General features: G+C 47.2%; 1 protein-coding gene across 11 annotated transcripts in view; it reads right to left on the minus strand.

The window, feature by feature from the left end:
* KAT7 (lysine acetyltransferase 7) overlaps positions 1–24,345 on the minus strand; it is a 761,891-nt gene that overhangs the window by 516,689 nt on the left and 220,857 nt on the right. The gene's annotated exons all lie outside the window — the stretch shown is intronic.

Genomic DNA, 24,345 nt, shown 5'->3' on the forward strand with positions numbered 1-24,345 from the left:
CTCGAAAGGTGGGCCCATCAGCCTAGTGAGGACCACATTGAGGTTCCACACAGGAGCAGGTGGAGTTCTAGGAGGGATGACTCGTTTCAGTCCCTCCAGGAAGGCTTTAATGGCAGGCACCCTGAAAACAGAGAGGTGCTGCCTATTCTGGAGGTAAGCCGCTATGGCGGATAAATGTATCCGAATGGAAGCGTACGCCAGATTGCATTTGTAAAGATGTAACAAATAGCAGATGATGTTAGGAATGGATGCATCTAGCGGGTTGATATTGTTGTCTGTACAGTAAATGACAAACCGCTTCCATTTTGCAGCATAGCAAGCTCTGGTCGTGGGCTTCCTTGCCTCCCGGATGATGTCCATGCATTCAGGAGGCAGGTTGAGGTAGCCAAATTCTAAGACCTCAGGAGCCAGATCGCCAGATTGAGCTGTTGCGGATCTGGATGCTGAATGTCGCCATGGCTCTGCGTCAAGAGGCTGGGTGTGAGATGCAGCCTTTGATGCGGTACCACGGAAAGTTCTAGAAACGTGGTGTACCATGGTTGGCGTGCCCATGTTGGAGCAACTAGGATGAGAGTCGAGTGTTGCTTTAGCTTTCTTGCCACCAGCGGAATGAGAGGCGCTGGGGGAAAAGCGTACGCAAATTTGCCTGACCAGTTCATCCATATCGCATTCCCCTGCGATTGCGGATGAGGGAACCTGGCGGCAAAGCTTCGGCATTTTGCGTTTTCCCTTGTGGCACACAGGTCTATCTGTGGATGACCCCACTGCTGGAAGTACGGGTGGAGCACTGATGGATGAATCTCCCACTCGTGCATTTGATGGCTGTACCTGCTGAGCAGATCCGCCATCTGATTGTCCTTGCCGGGGAGGTGTTCTGCCATGAGGAAAATGTTCCTCTGAATGGCCCACTTCCACATGCTCTGAGCCAGGTGAGACAGCTGTGGTGAGTGAGTACCTCCTTGCTTCTGGATGTAGTACATGGCTGTCATGTTGTCCGTCCGGATCAACACGACTTTGTTGCACAAATGTACCTTGAAGGACTTTAGCGCCATGAAGATTGCCATCAATTCCAGGTAGTTGATGTGCAACTTCTGTTGTTGAGCGGACCACAGTCCCTGCACAGTGTAGTGGAGCACATGAGCTCCCCATCCTTGGAGAGAGGCGTCCGTCGTCAGGATAATCTGTGGCACCGGCTCTTGGAACGGTCGTCCCTTGCAAAGGTTGTGTGGATTCCACCAATGCAGAGAGTTGTATGCCCGACCGGTCACCAACACTAGGTCTGTCAGTTGTCCCCGAGCCTGTGTCCACTGATTTGCCAAGCATTCTTAGAGAGGACGCATGTGCAACCTCGCGTGCGGGACTATGAAAATGCAGGAGGCCATCATGCCTATCAACTGCATGAACACTCTCGCTGGTAGGGAGTGTTGCGGTCTGAACCGTTGGATTAGTGACTGGATGCTGTTGATCCTGGCTGGGTTTGGCTGAGCCATAGCAGTCAGGGTGTTCATTGTCGCGCCTAGATACTGCCGTATGTGGGCTGGTTGAAGGTGCGATTTTGGGTAGTTTAGCGAGAATCCCAGACTGTGAAGGAGGTGAATAGTGTGGGACATGTCCGCGGCGCTTTGTATGTCCGACTTCGCTTGAACAAGCCAGTCGTCTAGGTAGGGGTAGACATGTATGTTCTGCCGTCTGAGGTGCGCCGCTACTGTCGCCAGACACTTTGTAAACACTCTGGGGGCAGTAGTCACCCCGAAGGGTAGGACTTTGAACTGATGGTGTTTGTTTTGAATGGTGAACCTGAGGTACTTTCTGTGGGATGGGTGGAGTGGGATGTGGAAGTAAGCATCCTTGAGGTCCAAGGTTGCCAGGAAGTCCCCTTGGTTTAGCAGGGGAAGAATTTGTTGCAGTGTCAGCATGTGAAAGTGTTCTCACAGTATATACATGTTGAGGGGGCGTAGATCCAGAATAGGTCTGAGGGATCCGTCCTTTTTTGGGATGAGGAAGTACAGGGAATAGACCCCTGTGCCTTCCTCCTCCATTGGTACGAGCTCTATTGCGCCTTTTTGCAGCATTACTAAGACCTCCTGCTGCAATAAGTGCAAGTGCTCTGCCGACATAGGACGGTGTCTTGGTGGAATGTTGGGAGGAGTGGATGTTAACTCCAAACAATAACCGTATTAGATCAGTTTTCTCACCCACCTGTCTGTGGTGATGGATGTCCAGACTGGCAGGAACTGCTGGAGTCTCCCCCCGACAGGTGTTGGATGGTCGGGGGGCAGTGACAGAGAGTCACTGTTTATTGGCGGCAGAGGAACGGGAGTTGTTGTTCCCTCTGCCTCTGCCCTTGGCACTGTTACCTCTGTAACTCCCTCTACCTTGCTTGGGGTAGGAGGATGGTGCACCACCCTTTGTAAATTGTGATTGTTGACCCAAGTGTCCTCCGGTAACACCACGCGCTCCTGAGCGACGAAAAGTGTTTCCTCTGAATTGTTGGGACTGAAGTGCCCCCATGGACTTAGCAGTCTCGTTGTCCTTTTTTATCTTTTCAAGTGTGGTGTCTACATCTGGGCCAAACAGTCTGTCAGGATTTGCGGGCTGGTTGAGGATTGTAGTTTGGATGTCAGGCTTAAATCCAGATATACGAAGCCAAGCTTGTCGTCTTAGCATGACGCTAGTGTTAATCCCCCTAGCCGCCGTGTCTGCCACATCAAGCGCACACTTTATTGCAGCGTTTGATATAAGCTTCCCCTCTTGTATGAGCATTTCGGCTGCTTCTTTATACTCATCAGGTAGATGTTGAAGGAGCTGTTCTAGGGTGTCGTAATGCGCCCTATCGTAACGCGCCAATAGTGCCTGTGTGTTCGCAATACGCCATACATTGGCAGCCTGCGCAGCCACCCTCTTGCCGGATGCCTCAAGCACTTTCGACTCCTTGTCAGGGGGAGGAGCGTCACCCGTAGTTTGGGAGTTTGCCCTCTTGCGGGCATTGGCGACCACCAACGGGTCCAGAGGCAACTGTCCTCGAATATATGCAGGATCCCCAGGTGCTGGCCTGTATTTTTTTTCGATACGTGGGTTCACCACTCTTGCCCTGGAAGGTTCCTTAAAGATCTCTGGGGCATGTCTAAGGACACCTTTGAGCATAGGAAGTATTTTAACAGTTCTTTCTGAGACTGAGAAAGTGTTAAACAAAAAGTCTTCCTCCACCGGGTCAGCATGCATGTCTACATCATGATTTGCTGCTGCCCGTTCGATTAAAGCATTAAATGCTGCAGAATCCTCAGTTGGAGATGTACGGGCCCCAAAACCCTGTGGATCTTGTACCACGTGCTGTCCACCTTGGTCCCCAGTGTCGTCATATGTGTCCTGCTGAACATCAGGGTCATTGTCCACTGGGAAATTGTATTGGTCGTCTTCCTCATCATCCTCACCCCCTGATTGGTTTGGGGAAGGTGATGGACTCCGTCGTGGTGGTGGTAGAATGGGCTCAATAAGGGCAGGACTGTCCAGTGCTGTCCTCTTTTTCTTCAGTGGAATAACATATGATTCCAGTGGTTGGGAAGTGATCTTTCTTTTGTAAATGGTCAGTTTCCCCGTGTGGGCATCGATATAATGCTCTGATTGGTCATCTGAGGCTTGAAGCGCCGAAGGAGCCGAAGTCTGTGGCACCGATCTAGGTGCAAACGCCTTTGGTGGCACCTTTGGTGGAAGAGTGTAAAGCAGCTTGGCTGATGACTTCTGAGGAGCGTCCACCTCCTTTGGAGCCGACGGCGTGGGAGCAGTTGTCGACAAAGCTTTTTCCCGAATCCGTTTCAGCGAGTCGGTGACCTGCGCGGTGAAGGAGGCGGAGGGTGTGGTAGCCGACGGCCGGTGGCGTCGGAGTCCCTCGGTGTCGACGGTATGTGCGTCGACGAATCTTCAGCCGCATTGTGGCGCGTGTCCTTTGTAGACTTTGGCGCCGACGCCGGTGCTGCAGAGTCGACATCTTTGTGCCGATGCGTAGTGCCTGCGGCCTTCGGTTCGTGGCTTGTAGTCGACTTTTGTTCGACTGGGCGTTTAGTTGGCTGCGCCGTAGGAGCGTCTGAAGGCGTGTGCACCGACTTCGACGACCGTGCCGGAGCAACAGAGGCCGACTCTTGATGGACGGCCTTCCTGGAGGACGAGTCCTTGTGCACCTTGTGTGGCGCTGCCGTCTCGACAACCTTCTTCGACTTCTGTGTGCCGGAGGAGGACGGAGCCGATGAAGGAGGCGGTTTCGAAATCGTCTGCCGGACGTCGTCCGTTTTTGGTGTTGTCGCGTCCGGTAGTTTCGTTTTCGATTTGGCCTGGACGTCGGCCATTTTCTCTTTTGTCGAAGCCGTGTGTTTCGGTTTCGATTTTGGCTGGACGTCGGCCATCTTAGGAGCCGTAGAGACCGAAGGTTTCGCTTTCGATACGGGTAATGGCGGCTCAGCTTGAGTGTCCGTGGCCGGGCGAGAAGGCGGGGCCGGGGATAGCGGTGCGGGGTCGTGGGTAAGGCCGAGTGGCGATCCCGTGACCTGAGCCTGAACCATATAGACTTCGGGGCATAGCTCTTCCTCCGAGCTATCTTCCGCGGCCCCATAAACTTCTTCGTCGTCCCCTACCTCCTCGACGTATTCAGTGTCCTGGCCGTGCCCTTCGACATGTTCCTCGGCATCGGACTGGACCTCCGTCGTCGGAGGCGAAATTTGGAGATGATGGCTACTGCCTTCCACCTCGGGGTCGTCGAATATGTCGTCGGGTGCCGGTGCCGCTCGCTGGGCCTCGAGGCGCGCCGCGCGCCGATGCTTGAGCGTCTTCTTTGACCTGAATTGAGAGCAGGCCATACAGTTGTCTTCGTTGTGGTCCGGTAACAGGCATTTGTTACAGACCGGATGCCCATCGATGTGTGGATATTTGGATCCACAGATGGGGCAGTATTTAAATGGGCTCCGCTCCATGGTAATGTTGTCGGGTCTTGCTGCGACGAGAGGGCCTCGATGTCTGAAGAGTGACTTGACTCCGTTGAGTTCCGGCTCCGAGAGTCGGACGACGCTCGAGACCGTGCGCAAACAATACCGACGCTGGTAACGAAGGCCTTTTGGCCTTAAGAACAAAGTTTATCGGTTCCGACACGGAGACGTCGAAACCACATCCGAACCCAATGGCGGAAAAAAACAATCTGGGGATGGAGTCGATGCCCATGCGCACTGTAGTCCAGGGGAGGAGCCACCTATCTCGTGATACTTCGAAGACTCTTCCAGGACAACAATGTGCAATCATCCGGACCCAACACTAGGCGGCGATCTATGCACAAGATATGAATTTAGCAGCCCACATGCCTTGAACCTCACGTGCCCGCAATCCACTGCTGATGATGTCACATATTATATCATTCATGACATGGTCAGTGACATCACTGATCACATCACTGATGACATCTCAAATGACATCACTGATGACATCATCCAGAGAATGTGTTTTGGTTCGATATTTAAATAAGTATTATATATATACCAATCTGCACTGAGGACTGAGTGAATGTATAAGAGTCTGGATGGAGTATTTACTAGCACTGTGATTGACTGTCTAAGTGACTAATTTAAAGAGTCTCACTAAATATATGGGATAGTGATTAAACTGCGTGAATATCTGAATCACTATCTCTTGTTGTGTAAACTACTACATAAGTTGGTTACTAGCTATGTGAAAGTCTATTTTAGTTATTAATTAGTTAAATAATTATTTCTATGGGATAGTGAATGTGTGTGTGGTTCGTTGGGAGGTGTGGTACTGTCCAAAGATGTGTAAATAGTTGATTTAGTAGGTGTGTGAGGTTAAGACTGTATGTGGACACAGTTGTTTGGGTGAGTGAATCTCTTTATGGGTGTCGTGATGAGTAAATATATTTCTCAATGATACATGTCCAACAAAGTAGAAATATAAAAGGCAGTGTATGTGACAGTTGTTGTATATAAATAAGTATACATAAGACTCAGTGATTGTATGAGTGACTATCGAAAACGGTATACTTGTAATAATGATTTTATAACACACTAAGTATGAGTTACTATCTATATGAATAAATAAAGTGGTGTTTGTATAAGTGTGTAGCTTAGTAAATGTAAGTATGATCAATTGTTTGAACAAGTGACTTGGGATGACTGCATAAGTGAATAGGATGTGTGCTGGTGTGTAATGTCGATGTAGGTGTATAAGTATATTTAATAGTGTTCTATTGATCTGTTAGCATGTACGAGTGAATCTATAGGTAAGTGTTTAGATGTGTGTGTAGATGTAGGAATCACTGAGTGGGTCAATGGTTTCAAATATGGTACTACATATTTTATAAGGAGTGTTGGAAGGTTATACTAGTGTATGATGAGATGTATCTGATTGTCATGTGGATGATGTCATCAGTAATGTCACTGACCACGTCATGAATGATGTAATATGTGACATCATCAGCAGTGGATTGCGGGAGCGGGAGTTATAGTTAGTGCAACTAACTATAACGGAGGCATTTCAATGGTTTTGTACGAGCGAAATGTCCAGCTAACTATAACACCTCTAAAACCTATGGTTTTTTCAGTGAATTTCTAAGGATTTTTAAATCCTAATTCCGGATTATAACATGTCTGAAACCTATAGTTTTATCAGTGAATTTCAATGGTTTTGTAAATGACAATTTTTTAATGTATTAATTGGTATATTTAATTTTTTATACTGATTTACTACATTTTTAAAAACTTTATTTTTAGATATTTTTATTTTTAAATGACATTACATTTTTTTAATATAAATTGAAAAAAATAAAAATATTGAAATTCTATTTTTTTATTGTATATATTTTTATTATGGTTATACATATTTTATATAGCAGGAAATGATATCTTATGGAAGGAAATTCAAGTTACTGGTAAGTACGGTTAGAATTACTTTTCAGGATCAGTACTGGGCTCATAGATGCAGCACTAAGGTCTTTCCTGATAACAGGTGAGTAAATCGGAATTCGTAGTTCGGCTGATTTTACTTCAGTCTAGTATATATAGAGCCATTTGCCTACACCATCCCCTCCCTTCACCACTGTGCAAACACACCCTGTGGCGCGTTTTAAGTTGGGGAAATAATTCCCCTTCAATTCTGAGGGTCCCTAGGGTCCAACTAGCCCATTAGGTACATCCAGTGAGTGCCACAGAGCTGCGTAGCAGAGAGATGTAAAAAGGGGCACGGCCTAGACCACCTCTCTGTAACGCAGCGCAGTGGCGCTTACTGGAAGCACCTGCTGGGCTAGTTAGGCCCCAGGGACTCTCAGGATTGAAGGGGAATGAAAATTTCGCGAAGATTCATCAACCGGCGCCAAAGTTATTCCAAATAGAATGTTGCGGATTTCCTATGGAAAATAGGTCCTAACTATGACTACCTACTGGCGACCGCTAGTAGGAGATTAGATATATATATATATATCCCCCTCCAAATACCTCGAAGATTTACGAAGCAGGCCAGGACACACAGGATTCGTTTGCAGGTTTATTTAGCAGGTGAAAAAGTGCGACGCGTTTCGCCGATAAGGCTTGCTCACGCACCTATATATATATATCTATAAATAAAAAACAAACACACAAATACAGCCTTCCACATAGTAAAAAACACTGAGCAATGTTGTGAGAAATTCCCTTGCCTATATTTCAATAAAGCAGGGAGAAAGAAAAACATTTGATTGAAAATTGCTTTAATGCACAGCAGAAATCATAATCCTGCAAATAGGAATGAAGAAAACATTGCCAGCACATCGACTGCATTGTAGAAACATCAATGTAGAAAGCTGAAATGCTAACCCACAGAAACGCACAGAATAAACTGGCCCGTGCCTTTAAGGCAGCCATGACCCCTAGCTTCCCATCATGCCTCAGTGGTGACAGTTAGGTCAGTTGTTCTTTGCAGAGACCCGAAAACCATGGCACAAAGAGATTACATGCATCTTGATCACTTGCCCAGGGAGGTGGGTGGGTTGCTTATGACTTTGATGAGGATACCCATGGAAGGGAACTAGGATTACAGGTAAGTAACTTATCCTTCTCTTCCAGGGGATCCTCATCAACAGCCATAAGCACATGAATAGAATAGCAGCTCATCCCTTCATCCTGCAGGTAAGTTACCAGTGTAAAATAAAGATACCTTGTTAAAAAAAAAAACATTACAAAGACTCCAATTAAGCTAGCATTGGAACAGATTTCTCAAGGAGGCTTGACCTACTTGGGTATCCGCTCTGGAGTCAGAATCCAGACAGTAATGCCTGGTAAATGTATGAACCAATTTCCAAGTTGCAGCCTTGCAAATCTCGGCCATCGGTACATCGTGTAAGAAAGCTGTTGTAGCAGCCTTTCCCCTAGTAGAGTGAGCTTTAGGGGAAGCTAACAGAGGCGTGTTCGCTATTTGGTAAGCCAATTTAATACAGGACACTATCCACCTTGAAATGGATCGTTTGGAGGCTGGAATGCCTGTTCTAATGGAGCCGTAGGTTAAAACAATTGATCAGCCTTTCTAATGGATTTTGTTCCCTCCAAATAGAATGAGAACCCTCTTGAGGTCTAATGAGTGAAAAGACCTTTCTGCTGGTGTAGAAGGATTTGGAAAAAAAGGAGGGGAGAGAAATTGTCTGATTGACATGGAAGTTATACACTACTTTGGGTAGGAAGGACGGGCGAGTACTCAAAACCACCCTATTGTGATGAAAAACCATATACGGTTCTTTAGAAAAAGAGTGCTTGGATTTCACTCACTCTGTGTGCTAATGTAATATCCACCAGAAAAGCTACTTTCCATGTAAGGTGCTGAAATGTGGCCTTCTGAATGGGTTCGAAAAGAGGACCCATCAATTTTGACAAAACTAGATTCAACTCCCAAGGAGGAGAAGGAGGTCGAACAGGGGGATAAACCTTCTTCAACCCCTAAAGGAAGTCCTTGACCACCTGAAGTTGAAAGGAAGGTGGTTGGTTAGGTGATTTTCTATATACTGTAATGGCCACCAAATGAACTTTTATGGACGTTTATTTCAAAGCATATTTCGCCAAGTAGATCAGATACGGCAAGATTACCTCTTCTTGACTGTTAATTGGACTCTAACCATTACGCATACATCACAAGTAAAATCTTTTCCATTTCAAAGAGTAAGAAGCTCTTATGGATGGTCTTTTCGACTCCCTCAAGTGTTCACGCTGTCTTGTGGGAGGTTCTAATGTCCGCACTGCAGGACCTCAAGAGCCATGCTGCAAGCTCAGCGAGGGAAGGCTGGCGGCAGGATCTTCCCTCCAATTTTGGTCAGATATCTGGCCTGCACGGGAGTCTCCGGTGCGGACAGAGCGAGAGCTGCAATAGGTTTGGATACCACCATTGGCGAAGCCAGTCCGGTGCAATGAGGATCATCTTCATCCTGGATCGGATGAGTTTGGTCACCACCTTCGGGATGAGAAGAGGGGGCGGAAAAGCGTATGGAAACGTCCCGGACCAGTCTATCAAAAGAGCATTCCCTCTCATCCCTGGTCGGTAAAATCTGGACGCAAAGGTGTGGAATTTTCTGTTTAGATCGTCTGCACAGAGGTCGATGGAAGACGCACCCATTGATAAAAAATGTTAGCCACCACTTCGTCGTTGAACACCGTCTTCTTGTTCTTTGAAGCATCGATTGAGAGCGTCTGCTCGCATGTTCTGTTCTCCTGGCAGATGCACTGCCATGATCGAGAGGTTCCTGGCCAGCAGCCAGTGCCAGATTGCTTGAGATTCTAGAGACAGCGGGCAAGAGCGTGTTCCACCTTGTTTGTATAAGTTATGCATGGTGGTTGTATTGTCTGCTTGTATCAGAATCGGCTCAGACTTAATCGACGGATGGGATGCCTTGAGAGCCAAATGAACCGCCAATAGTTCTAACATGTTGATATGATGGGTCTGCTCCTTGCTGGTCAATCTGCCCTGAGTTAGCAGGTGACCGAGATGCTCTCCCCATTCTTGATGAGACGTGTCTGTGATCAGGGATTGTTTTGGCAGAGATTGATGGAATGGGACTCCCACTAGAAGATTATTTGGCTGAGTTTACCAGAGAATGGACTTCTTCACTGCTTGAGAGAGGAGAATTCGGTCTTCCCAATGACTGGTCCTATTTGCACTCCAGATCCTGCTGCAACGGTCTCATTCTGGAGTTGGGTATGAGAAAAATGCAAGAGGCTATCGACCCCAGTAGAGATGCCACTTGTCTTACTGATGATTGATGCGCTTGAAGGATGATGTTGCATTTGTTTCTCATTGATCCTAGGCCGGAGTCCAAGTTGGCGCCCAGATAGTGGAGCGCTTGAGTTGGCTGAAGAACTGATTTTTCCATGTTCACATGAAGGCCCAGTCGTCCAGGTATGGATACACAAACAAGCCCTGGCGATGTAATGCTGCTACCACCACTGCCATGCATTTTGGGAATACCCTTGGGGCAGATTTGAGGCCAAACGGTAAGACTCTGAACTAGTAATGCTTTGCGCCTACGATGAATCGAGGGGACTTGTGATGCCGTGGGGTAATTGGAATGTGAAAGTATGCATCTTGGAGATCCACCAAACACTTCCAATCTCCTTTCCTCAGATGTGTAAATATTTGATGGAGAGCCAACATACGAAACCTCTCCTTTCGTATGAACTTGTACAGAGATCAGAGATCTAGAATAGGTCTGAATTTGCTTGGTCTTTTTTCGGATAAAGGAAAGATCTGGAGTAGACTCCCTTCCCTCTCTGGACAGGAGGGACCTCTTCTAAGGCTAGTTCCTTCAGAAGGGTTGACAATTACAGAAGCAGCAGTTGCAGGTGTTGACGATGTGACGTTACTGGAGGAATGTCTCTTGGAGGCGCGCAGAAATGTATCTCGTACCCATTGCTCAGTATATTTAGCACCCACTAGTCTTTGGTGATGTTCTGCCACTTGTATGCAATTTGAAATACTTCCTTGCACTGGAGTGTGCAACGGTGCTAGAAGAAGCAGAAAATCATTGCTTTCCTTGAGTTTTTGAGGAACTACGGCCTTGATATTGGGATTTGTTTTGCGACCATTAAGGGGTTTGTACTCTGTTGGTAATTTTTGCGATTTTAGGGCCTGTAGCGTCGTTTGAACTCCTGTTTCTTCTCAAGGCCCACAGCCTTTAGTGTATCCTACTCGGCTTTCATTCTGGCCATTTCCTCGTCCGTGTGAGATCCATAAAGGAAGTTCCCAGAAAACTGAAGATTCAAAATACGCTGTTGAGCTTCCGGTTTTAAAGCTGTCCGGCGTAACCAGGAAGACCTCTGTGCACATAATCCATGTGTATACGAGCGTGCAAGCAAAGAAGCCCCATCCGCTGCTGTGCTCCTTTCTTGGTTGGCCACCAGCGCCCCTTCTTGGAGAATCTCTGAGAAGTCTTGTTGATCCTCCTTTGGGAGTTTCTCTTTAAATCACTCCAGTGAATCCCATAAGGACCTGTCATAACGGCCCAGCAGGGAAGCAGCGCTAGACATCTTAAGGGAAGATGCTGCAGAGCCCCCAAGAATACTGGGCTCGATTTTCTTTATCTGGAGGAGCTGAGGAGGAAGAAGCCACCACATGTGTCTTCTTTGCTGCTGCAATGATGACAGAATCCGGTGGTGGATCTGATTTTAGAAAAAGAGGATCCAATGCAGCAGGCTTATATTTTTTCAGGATCCGGGTCCGACCTGCTTTAATTGATGATGGGGTGAGGAAGATGTCCATTACCAGTTCAAGGAGACCAGGGACTTGAGGAGGTAATGGTCTAGCCGCAGATCTGATGTAGGGTTTCGAAAATGATTGAAGTGGTGGTCTGAGGAGCAGACATGCCTATGCTCAGCTTCTGTGCTCCCCTAGCGAGGACATCATGGGAGGTGTTAACATCATCGATGGGCGACACTCTAGAGGGAGGGCTATCCATAAAGGTAGGCGAGTAGTCCTTTTTGGATGAGTGTGTCGAAGACTAGGACTAAGATGGTGTTCCCCGTCTCGTGATGAGCATGAGTTGATCTATGCTCAGGAGATTTGCCTCTGTGTTCTTTGGTCAGAGTAGTGGGGGACCGGTCCACTTCCTGCTCCAGAAGTTGTAACGGGGATCTGTGCAGTAGAATGGAAAAGTCCATAGGCCGCTGAGCATGACCAGAGGGTTCTTTCTGCCAGTGATGGAGAGGTTGAAGCCATCTGGGCGAAAGATGAATTGAAGATCGCAGTGTCCTTGGAGAGCCTCTTGGATGCTCAGGAGAATGAGCGGAAGAGCAGAGTGACGTCAAGAGCGTCTGGGGGGAGCTCTTAATAGAGTGAGAGGACTCTCTGCGACTTTTGGAGCATGATCGGCGTCTTGATGAACGATGCAACGTCGATGGAGAATGTCTTGATGTCTATCTACTCCATCACCATCACTGGTGAATCATTAGCATGTGATCTTTTCCTCAACGTCGAACTCTGTGTGCTTCGAAGTTGTATGATATGACGTCGAACACCTGGAGCCAACATATTTCGCCTTCGACGTTGAGCGTGCAGGAGACCCCAATGAAGTACGAATCGACTGAGAAATCCTTCACAAAGTCGTGGTTTTTTTGCCTTTCAGATCTCTCTCTCTCGACGTTTATCGTCTACTGGAAGTCAGCGGAGTTTAGATCGGGGCACTTCTCGCCGTCGATGGAGACCGCCGTCTCGACGAGTCCTTCGCCGAAGATAGAGCCCTCGACGTTGAACGTTGCCTGGCTGATGACAACGGAGGCAATGAGTGCCTTGCCTCTGGTGACAACAAGGCACATCTCGACATTGACGGCCGCCTGGTTGACGGCAATGGAGACGCCTGCTTCGATGCCGATTGTCGATCATTGGCGACGGCGGAGCATGTCTTGGCGACGAACGCCGACCTGACAGCGACAACGGAGATCTATACCTCGACGTTGGGCGAGCCCGCACCAACAGAGAACGACTCCTAGATGCCGATCGTCGCCAGGTTGACGACGGCGGAGGATCCGACGTACCTGTAGTCTTCGTCGACAGCCGGTGTTACCCTCTACGGCGAGCCCACCGCTGATGGTCTTTTCATCTACGTGTTCCCTGCCAATGAAGGTACTTGTGGCGCCGAGCCAGACGCCGATGAAGAGCCGACTGGATGGAACCTCACATTTAGATGGAGATCTGGCTCTCTCTTTCCTCTTCATTGGAGACCTGCATCTTGAAGGTTACCCCTTCTCAGCCATCCCATAGAGGCGAATCCTCTCTATCCTTCAGAGTTCTTTCGGACAGTGACTGGCAATGCTGGCAAGTCTTGGAAGCATGATCAGAAGGAAGGCAAAGAAAGCAGACAGGATGGGAATCTGTTTTAGCCTTCTTCTTGCCACAGGAAGGCCAAGAGTCAAAAAGAGAGGGCATATTTGACTGGAAAATTATACTCAACTCTCTCAAAAATAGAAGAAAGGTACTTCAACAGCAAAAAGACGTTGAAGTTAAAGGTTTGTGACAATAAATAAGTAGTAACTTCTGACAGAAATCAGAAAAAACAGAGAGCTGTAGTTACTAGGGTCCTGATAGGAGGAGCCAGAAAGAACAACTGCCCTAACGATCACCACTGAGGCATGATAGAGAGCTAGGGGTCATGCCTGCCTCAAAGGCATGGTGCCAGTTTATTCTGTGTGTTTCTGTGGGTTAGCATTTCAGCTTTCTACACTGATGTTTCCACAATGCAGCATATGTGCTAGCAAGGTTTTCTTCATTCCTCTTTGCAGAATTCTTAATTTCTGCTGTGCATTAAAGCAGTTTTCAAATGTGTTTCTTTCTCCCTGCTTTATTGCAATTGTATTTATATGCACGGGAAATTCTTACAACATTGCTCAGCGTGTTATACTATATGGAAGGCTGCATTCGTGTTTTTATTGATTGAGATATATATATATATATATAGATCTATATATATATATATAGATCTATATATATATATATATATATAGATCTATATATAGATCTATATATATATATATATAGATCTATATATAGATCTATATATATATATATATAGATCTATATATATATATATATAGATATATATATAGATCTATATATAGATCTATATATAGATCTATATATAGATATATATATATATATATATATATATATATATATATATATATATATATATATATATAAGCTCCTCTTGCCCCTCAGCAAACAGGAACGCACGCCACAACAGCTGACAGCCAAGTCTTTAATGAGTAAGGACGGAAACAGGCAAAGCAAGATATTTGCAGTCCCAAAAAGTCGATGTAGCCTGACGCGTTTCAGCACTTGATGCGCTTTCCTCAGAGGCTCGACAAAATTGAGCATCCATACTGCCACGCACTTATATTCAACTTGAAAGCCCGCCCTAAATAGGGACGCATTGTTTCCTGGGCTTTGTAGTGCGTTAAGCTTCTGCAAATTTATTTACAAGTTTCAAAACCCTGGAAAGCCCAGGAAACAATGCGGCCCTATTTAGGGCGGGCTTTCAAGTTGAATATAAGTGCGTGGCAGTATGGATGCTCAATTTTGTCGAGCCTCTGAGGAAAGCGCATCAAGCGCTGAAACGCGTCAGGCTACATCGACTTTTTGGGACTGCAAATATCTTGCTTTGCCTGTTTCCGTCCTTACTCATTAAAGACTTGGCTGTCAGCTGTTGTGGCGTGCGTTCCTGTTTGCTGAGGGGCAAGAGGAGCTTTCATTTTTGCACGGCGGTCCCTGCCGTGAGGAACGCATGGTACCATCCCTTGATCTCTAGGGGCCATGCGGCTGGGTATATATCGAGCCGCTAACGTGGAACATCAGCTTTTGAGATCATGGGTGGTCAGACTCAGCGAAGCCCATCCAGGGTTTTGAAACTTGTAAATAAATTTGCAGAAGCTTAACGCACTACAAAGCCCAGGAAACAATGCGGCCCTATTTAGGGCGGGCTTTCAAGTTGAATATAAGTGCGTGGCAGTATGGATGCTCAATTTTGTCGAGCCTCTGAGGAAAGCGCATCAAGCGCTGAAACGTGTCAGGCTACATCGACTTTTTGGGACTGCAAATATCTTGCTTTGCCTGTTTCCGTCCTTACTCATTAAAGACTTGGCTGTCAGCTGTTGTGGTGTGCGTTCCTGTTTGCTGAGGGGCAAGAGGAGCTTATATATATATATATATATATAGCTACATATATGGTTTCCACATATTTTTTATATGTTTCCGGGGTCCCGCGCATGCCTTGATGCCTTGATGCCCATTGGGCTGAGTTCTGCGTGTTATAAATTTGCTTCATTTCATTTCATGGGCGGGAATATTCATGTGCTTATGACTATTGAGGAGGATCCCCTGGAAGAGAACAGATGCTTACAGAGTAAGTAACATATTCCGTTTGAGGCATGAGTGACAAGATACAAATGCTCTGCATAGACTCTTTTGCAGTCCCTCTCCAAAAGAGGTGGCTAACCTGTGGGTGCTGCAGTTGTTTGAAAAAGTATGTAGCACTGCTTGACCCTCACTGGCTTGTTGCCATGCTAAGACATCCACTCCGCACAATAATGTTTGGTGAAAGTGTGTGGTGTAGACCATGTAGCTGCCTTACAAATGTCAGTTATTGGGATATTGCCCAGGAAAGCCATTGAAGCCCCTATCTTAAGAGAAGTGTGCCCTAAGGGGTATAGGGAAAGTCAAGTTAGCTTTGGCATAACATGTCTGAATGCCTTTAATTATTCATTTAGAAATGCCTGAATAAGAAATGGACTTTCCTTTGTGAGAAGGTGAAAACGCAACAAAGATTTGTTTAGTGTCAAGGAACTCTTAGTTCGGTCAATATAATACATTAGAGCTCTTTTGACATCTAGCATATGAAGAGCCCTTTCTACACCTGAATCCAGTTGCAGAAAGAAAACCGGTAATTCAACAGACTAATTGAGGTGGAAAGATGAAACCATTTTTGGAAGGAATTTTGGGTTCGATTCTAAGGACCGCCTGATCTCTGTGTAACTGGAAGAAAAGTTCCTTCAATGTTAATTCATTGAGCTCATGGACACGCCTAACTGAGGAAATGGGCACAAAGCCTTAACTCAGATCAATTTTGTTTGAATAAAAATATTATTAAGTCATTTTATTTCTAGAACCAAGCCAAGACTGGCACAGGTAAGTGACGGTGGCAGAGTCCCCGTTCCGCTTGTCTGCTGAAGGTAACTATTATCGTGCCTCACGCTGAGCCCAAATATTGATGTATGCGAGTGTAAGGAAATTACCTGCTTGAGTATATTTTAAAACATTTGTTGAGTTAAAAACGATGTTGTTATTTGCATATTGAAAACGGAACAATTTTACTTTTCCTGTACATTTTAAAATTTAAAACCACTTCACTTACACTCATTGAACCAACACCTCACTTGCTGGTCGTTTCCAGTATTTCCTTCGTTCCTGATTACAAGGGGGGAGGAAACAGTGGGGCTATGGTCTCACCAACCAACCACGCAGGCATCGCAGGTACCAGAAATATTACATACTCTGCCAAAACTCTTCGTGGTCTACAACCAAGAGATAATTGCGGCACACACATTCCCTGTTTACAACTTGAGGGTTGCTTCTCATGCCTAACATGCCGCTTTCAATCTCTACCCGTCAGGATGAGTGCAAAAAGCAATGCCCCCAAAAAAGAGGGATTAAAATGCTTCCTTTTAAATGTCCGGTCCCTCCCAAAACATCAAACAGAGGTATGGGATCTCATCAACACCATGCAGCCTGACACATGTTTTCTCACCGAGGCATGGATGAAACCCCACACAGTCACAGCTATTACTCTAGGGGTCCCCTCAGGCTACAAAATTATTCACTTTGACCGAACAATTAAAACTGGTGGTGGCTTAGCCATCATATATAAGGATGCAATCAATGTAACAATCATAGATCAAAGGTCAAGTCCCCATTTGGAAATAATGATCTTCAAAATCAAAACGGAGGGTCACACCTTTTGGAAAGGCGCTCTGGTATACCGCCCTCCAGGATCCAAACCGGACTTTGCCCTATCCCTGCTGGAGCTTTTAGCCCCACATTTTAAAGCCAAGGAGGACTTTATCCTCCTTGGAGATTTTAATATACACATGGATAATCCGGCACACCCTGAAACGATTTCACTTACAGCAGATCTGTCTAACCTAGGGTTAAAAATAATAAATACCGGTGCTACCCACATAGGTGGCCACACCCTAGACTCTCTATTTTCCAACTGTACAAAAATACAATGCCTCCCGGCCAAAGAAATCCTCTGGTCCGATCACTTTTTGATAGAGTTTTTCCTTTTGACTGGCCCTACAAAACCCTTGCACAAAACACTGTTCCCGCCAATATTGCGCCGTCAATGGCACAAAATATCCGTGGAAAATTTGCGGGATAAATGGAAACAACCCATATTCACTGATGAAGACACAGCTGACACTGCATTAGGAAAACTCAACAATTCGCTAAAATTAGCCATCGACACTCTGGCCCCATTAAAACCTCACAAACAATATCTTCCAACTAAGCAAGAAAAATGGTATTCCTCTGATCTTAGAACATAGAAACAGAAATGCAGGCGTCTAGAAAAAGCATGGAGGAAATCAAAAACTGAGGAGAAAAGGATAATCTATCAAAAAGCCCAGTTAACCTACTACAAAAACATAAAGCAAGCTAGAAAGAACAGTCTTTCCTCACAATTAGCAGAGGCAGGCAATTGTCCAAGGGAGCTGTTCAAAATACTACAGAGTTTTGTAAAACCCACAGCTAGCGAGAGCCCCGATGAATTCTCCCAAGTACTCTGTAATGAGATTTCTATGTTCTTTGAGGACAAAATCAACCTCATCTATAACAAAATCCTAGCGTCCAACGGTGCTGGAATCACGTTCCCCCTCCCTATAGGTCTGCCAATTCAGAATAAAAAATTACTTCTCTCTTTCCCACCAGTTAGCGATCTTGATCTACCACCCCTTATCAACCATATAAAAACTGGGTCTCCCAACGACCTCCTTCCAGCTAAAATGCTCTCCCCTCTGATCACCCTCCTGGGACCCTCCATACAGTCAGTGATGAACATCTCACTGACTGAAGGTCAAGTCCCAAGGGAATGGAAGGTGGCAGTGGTGAACCCAATAAGGAAAAAGTCGGCCTCTCCCTGGACAGACCTCCCTAACCTGCGGCCCATTTCCCTTCTACCACACTTAGGGAAGATGACTGAGAAGCATGTTAACACCCACCTATCAAATCATATTGAGGCAACGGATGGCCTGGACCAAACACAATCTGGGTTCAGGCCAAACCACAGCACCGAATCAGCCCTCCTAGCAGTGACCAACAACATCAGGATGACACTGGATGATGGGGGGTGTCTATGATTCTGGTGCTGTTGGACTTATCCGCTGCCTTTGATACGGTGTCTCACGAAGTGCTTCTCGGTCGTCTGAGGGAAGTGGGATTGGGGGGTGCGGCTCTGTCCTGGATGGAGAGTTTTCTCTCTGGCCGCTCTCAAGAAGTCAGGCTGGGCTCCCACAAATCCATCTCTAGGGAGCTCACCAGGGGAGTGCCACAGGGCTCATGCCTAAGCCCCACATTATTTAATGTGTACGTGGCCCCCCTGGCCGACTTAGTGAGGTCCTTTGGGTTCACCCCGGTGTCATACGCCGACGACACCCAACTTCTGTTCCCTTTCAAAACCTTTACACCTGCCTTAAAACAATCCTTTGCAGATGGAATGAGGGCAGTATCAGAGTGGATGGCCAAGAACTGCCTTCAATGTAATGTTGGCAAAACAGAAGTATTACTGTTTGGTGATGCGGGGAAACTATGGTCAGATGAGTGGTGGCCTCTAGAACTAGGACCTGTCCCCATTCCGAAACAGACCGTGAAAAACTTGGGGGTGCTATTCGACCAAGCCCTTACATTTAAAGATCATGTTAACCAAGTCGCCGGTACATGTTTCCGGGCCATTGGTCTTCTGAGAAGAGTGTTCCCATACCTTCCAGACACACACAGAAAGACCTTAGTTCAGGCTTTAGTTATAAGCAGATTGGACTACTGCAATGGCCTCCTTTTATCAACTAACGAAGGCCAATTTAACAAACTGCAAGTAGTCCAAAATACGGCGGCAAGGCTAGTTCTTAATGTCCCACCTAGAACTCCCTCCCGCCCTCTGCTTACTGAACTACACTGGCTTCCTGTGCGGCAACGCGCTAAATTTAAAATTCTATGCTCCATCCATAAATGTCTGATAGGCACAGGGCCTAAACACCTGACTAATATCTTTCAACCCTATGTCCCTGGGCGATCACTACGCTCAAGCAACCTTCAGCTGTTGCAGGTACCAAGAATAAAAAAATCCAGACAGGGGGGTCGTGCCCTGGCACACACAGGTCCCGTTCTCTGGAATTCTCTCCCCCAGACACTAAAAAAATCACCAACCACCTGTCCTTCCGAAAAACCCTCAAAACACATCTTTTCACTAATAGTTAAAACACACCTCCCCCACTTAGTCACTTCTGAGCACGAATCTGTATATCCTATGTTCCTTCACCAGGCAAAAGCGTGGAGATACCCCTTCGGGGGTCTATTCAGGCGCGATACAAGAACATAAAAAAAATAAAAAAATAAAAAAATGCTTTACAGAATCTTCTGCAGTGTTTATAATTGAATGCAGGTTCAAATACAGTATGATTTACATAGAGGTAAGTGAAAATATCGAAATTACTGTACAATTAATTTTCAGTTACTTTTTAGATAATTTTTTAAGTTACTTTTTCTCCTCAGTGTGATATGCCTAGACCATCACAGTGGGACATTTCCTAGAGAACGGCAAGTAAAATCAGTTTTGCACATTTGTAGTTTTTCAGGTTTCCATGCAAATCAACTCCACACTTACATTTACATGTAATAGAATGTATTCCTATGGAGCGAAATGTAGTTATTGGTTAACAGGTATGTACTCGGTCTTTGGGGTTGAGTTTCTGGGGTTAGAAGAAGGGTTCCCCCAGGGTTCAAGAATGCACTCTCAAACCACCCTCAACAGCACTAGGGCGGCCGGTTGCAGAGTGCTGAAGCCCAATGTTATCCAATGGGGGATAGAGAGCCTCCGGTTGGCGACTACTTACAAGCAGGCCACTGAGTTGTGGGAGCAAAGCTCCTTGGGTTAGGCTCAGGGCAAATAGGAATCCGTTTAGCACACAAAATGCACCCACAGCCGCGCAGGGGCGCTGGGTGCAGCTTTGGCATCGGGTGCGCTGTTTTTGAAAGGGAATTTTCGTTTTTGTTTTTTTAGCTGCAGGTTCGGTCCAGGAAGACTTCCGGGAGGACCCCAACAGCTGGGCAATTGAGTAGGAGGGCTCGGGGAAGTAGGTGCACCTCGGGTTCCTTTCTCTAGGGCGCAGGGAGGCTGGATGTAGGGGTGGCTTTTGAGGTCGGATTTCACCATACCGGGACACTCGCGGTTGGGGAGGGGACTGGGGGATTCCCCATGCAGAGGCTGCAGTCTACGTCGGGGAGCCCTGGAGGGGTCAATCCATGGTGGACTCGTACTCTGGAGCGCTGGGGGACCTTGCTGGGACCGGTGGGTGACTTAAACTAAGGCCATAGGCGACGGGTGCAGTGGTGGTTCCAGGCGTCAGGTGTCTTTGTCCTCAGCAGGCTCAGAGTCTGTCTCAGGAGTTTCGTTTGAACAGATCTGCTGTTCTCAGGAGATCTGGTCTTTGTTGAAGGCAGTCAGTCCTCCGAGGGTTCTGGTGGTCGCTGGCTGCAGGACAAGGCGACTTTTGGCGCAGGATCTCTGAAAACTGCAGACGGGCCGGTAGGGCTGGGGCCAAGTCAGTTCTCTGCAGTCTCCTCTGCTGGGTGTCTTCTTTAGTCCTTCTTCGTAGGTTGCGGGAATCTGTCTTCCTGGCTCAGGGCTGCCCCCTAAATACTTTATTTAGGGGATGTTTTAAGAGTCTCAAGGTCAATAGCCAATGGGCTTCTGACAGGGTGACTACACCCTGGGTGTGCTCACCCCACATGGGGGAGTGAGCAAAATCCCTAATCCTGATTGGGGAGTGCCTGCCATCTGCAAGATGGCGGGCACTGAGAGTGGGCTTCACCTCGCCTCCCCCACTTGAGGGGTGGGGTTGGCAGAGGTGGGCACTCCTTCTGGGCTGGCCAATTTTTCCAGACTGTCTTTCCGCCGAAAAAGAGGGGAGACAGGAAGGGGGTCAGCTCCTGATAGCAGGAGAGGCTGGGGGGGGAGGGTCGCATTTCAAAGGCTGCAAGGCCTTTGAAGCTCCACTGCCAAAGATGGCTCTTCCTGGCCTGGGGAAGGTGTGAACACCTCTGCCCAGGAAAGGCTTTGTTTCTGGGCTCAGAGAGCATAGGCTCCCACCCCAGGGGACTAGAAACATGTCTCATGGTGGCAGGCTGGTGTGTAGCAGTCAGGAAACCCACCAGAGGCTGGTCATTTTTCAGGGGGCATCTCCAAGATGCCCTCGGAGTGCATTTTTCATTAAATCCCTCACTGGCATCAGTGTGGGTTTAATGTGCTGAGAAGTTTGATACCAAACTTCCCAGTTTTCATTAAAGCCATTATGGTGCTGTGGAGTGACAGACTCCCAGAACTATATACTCTTAATGGCATTACTGAACTTACAATGTCTAAGAATTGGCTTAGACACTTTTGGGGTACGGGGCTCATGCACCTGTACCCTCACCACTGGTAAAGTGCACCCAGCTAGAGGGGTAGCTGACCCAGGCCTGGGCACTGGTTTGAAGGAATGGCACACAGGGATGCGTGCCATGTCGACTCTTCACTTATCTGCACCAAAACACGCAGCCTGCAATGGTAGTGTGTGTGTGTGTGTGTGTGTGTGTGTGTGTAAAGGTACATGGCATCTAAGGGTGGCACAATAAGTGTTGCAGCCTGTAGAGGCCTTCCCTGGCCACAGTACCCTTGGTACCCATGGTACCTTTTACAAGGGACAGACATGTGGCCAGATAAGTGCCAATTGGGGGTACAAGGTCAGGTTTGGGAAAGAACACAGGCCAGGGAACTTGATTGGCAGGGACCCAGGGCACATCAAGTCAAAGTGCATCAGTAGTCTGGCAAAAAGTGGCTAGGTTACTGCAACAGAAACCCAGCTTCCTACAATTTGGGTGCCAGATTTCTCCATGGTTCTCAGTGAGAAGGTCCGGGTTGAGGGAAAGCATCTTATGAGGAACTAGAGAGTTCGAACAGTGAAGTGAACCATGGCTGGCAAGCCTAAGTGGGAGCTACTAGAACGAGGGTGAAAGAAGTTTCCCTAAGCTTCCGAACGACAAACGGAAAAAGAGAGAGAGGTGGAAAAGCATAGGCAAATATCCCTGACCGTTTCATGCATAAAACATTGCCTTGTGAACCTTGTGGCGGAGTCTGGGTATCTTGCATTGGCTGCAGTTGCGAACAGAAGTCAGTAAGGTGATTGTCCATCCCTGGGCTGTGTTCCTCTAACAGGTGCATAGTGGAAGAGGTGTGGCGCAGCGGCCAGGTTGCCAGACTCCGGACCACAGGGTTCGTGGTTTGATTCCAGGCTCCAGCGGCAGGTTAGCTCAGCACCATGTGACTCTGGGCAATACCTTGCTTAATCTTCCCGATGGCCCCCAGAGCCGGGAAACCTCAGTCTGAGGTAGCTGTGCGCTTTACACATGCTGGCATTTAGATTTACATTTATTGTGACATATTGTACAATGCCAAATCGTCTGAGATAGGCGTGATAACTCTAAGGAGAGTGTCCCCTCCCACCTGTTTTTGTAAATAGCACATGGTTGCCATGTTGTCTGTCCGAACCAAGACAACCTTGCCTGCTAGGCGAGTTAGAAATGCTTTCAATGCTCGGTGAAGAGCTTGAATCTCGAGGTAGTGTGTGCTGGAAACGGTTTCTAAAAGAAAATTGTTCTCAATAGGGTCTTTGTGTAAGGGGACCTGGTGATCTGCTGCTACCCTATCAATGAGGTCTTGATAAGATGAAGCATCAACAGGGGGTGATGGCTTGGTCAGGTAGAGATCTGGGTCAGGGTCACCCGGGCATCAGTATCATAATTATCCCAAGGATCTGTGGGCTGTGGATAAGAATCATCTTCATGCCTCCCACACCCCACCGAACGGGAAGACTGTGGAGACCCCTTGCTCAGTATGTGAATGGTGTGGTGAAGGTTGGTGGTGAAGATGGGGTTGGAGGAGGTGGCTGAGGTGGTGGAGAAGCAGGAAGAGGAGGATGCAGAGGACTGGTAGCTATGTCTTTTTTCTGCTTAGTAGGCACTGGTAAATCTATGGTCTCTTCAAAAGAGCTGGCGCTGCACAGCCTTAGCGAAAAAACGGTCAGTCAGAGCCTGTATATACAGTTTTTTCTACTTCAGGTCGAGCAGCTCCTGCATGGTTTGAAGATTGGTCCCGGAGGCAACTTTGGGTGCCGATGTAGAAGCTTTTGGTGCTGAAATAGATTTCAATTTGGGTGCCAATGTGCCTGGAACCGAAGCGGTAGAGGCTGGGGTGCTCGGAACCTAGGACACAAATGCTCGGCAAAGAATATGGTTGACTTGGTGAAGAAGGGAGTGGTTTTGGCTTTGCTTTCGGTGTTGAGCCAGAGGCGTCCGCAGCAGATGGTTGGGCCATCTGGCCTGTTGGCAACGGTGGCCAGGGAGCCGTATATTGGGTTGGAACAGAGTATCTTTTGGCCAGTTGAACTGGGGCATGGGTACTCAAGGTACGCTGACCCGGAGGAGGATCCTGGATCTGTAGATCAATCTCAAGGTTGGAGATGGAGCCACGGATGGAAAATGCCTCAGCCGCAGAGGCCTTCTGCAGCTCTTCCTCTTCAACATCTTCTTGCCAGAATATGTCCGGTATTTCTTCTATGTCCTTGCACTGCATCTCCGTGATGCGCCCGATGGTCCCACAAAGTCTTTCGGTCAAAAGGATTGACAGGTCTTACAGTCTGCCTCTTGATGATCTGGAGATAGACATAAGTTGTAAACCTAATGGAGTTCGGTTCCCAGGTAATTTGTGTGGCAGCTGGGACAGAAGCGAAATGGAGTCCGTTCGATTAGCAGCACATCCTTAGTCGAAGACAATATGAAGAGTAGGACTGAACGGACGAGGTCTGAAGGCGGCGACTGGAGCATTTCAAATCGTTGGGCGAATACACGACGATAGAAACGTGATCTAAATATTACCGAGTGCAGAAATTAACAGCGAACCGTAGGGAGTCTGAAACAGTCTTGAACTGGAGCGTTAGAAAACACGCCCGAACCAGACGGCTGAAAGAAAACAATTAAGTAGATACCCAT

The sequence above is a fragment of the Lissotriton helveticus genome, chromosome 5_1 (genome assembly GCF_964261635.1).
Source record: "Lissotriton helveticus chromosome 5_1, aLisHel1.1, whole genome shotgun sequence".
Taxonomy (NCBI): Eukaryota; Metazoa; Chordata; class Amphibia; order Caudata; family Salamandridae; genus Lissotriton; species Lissotriton helveticus.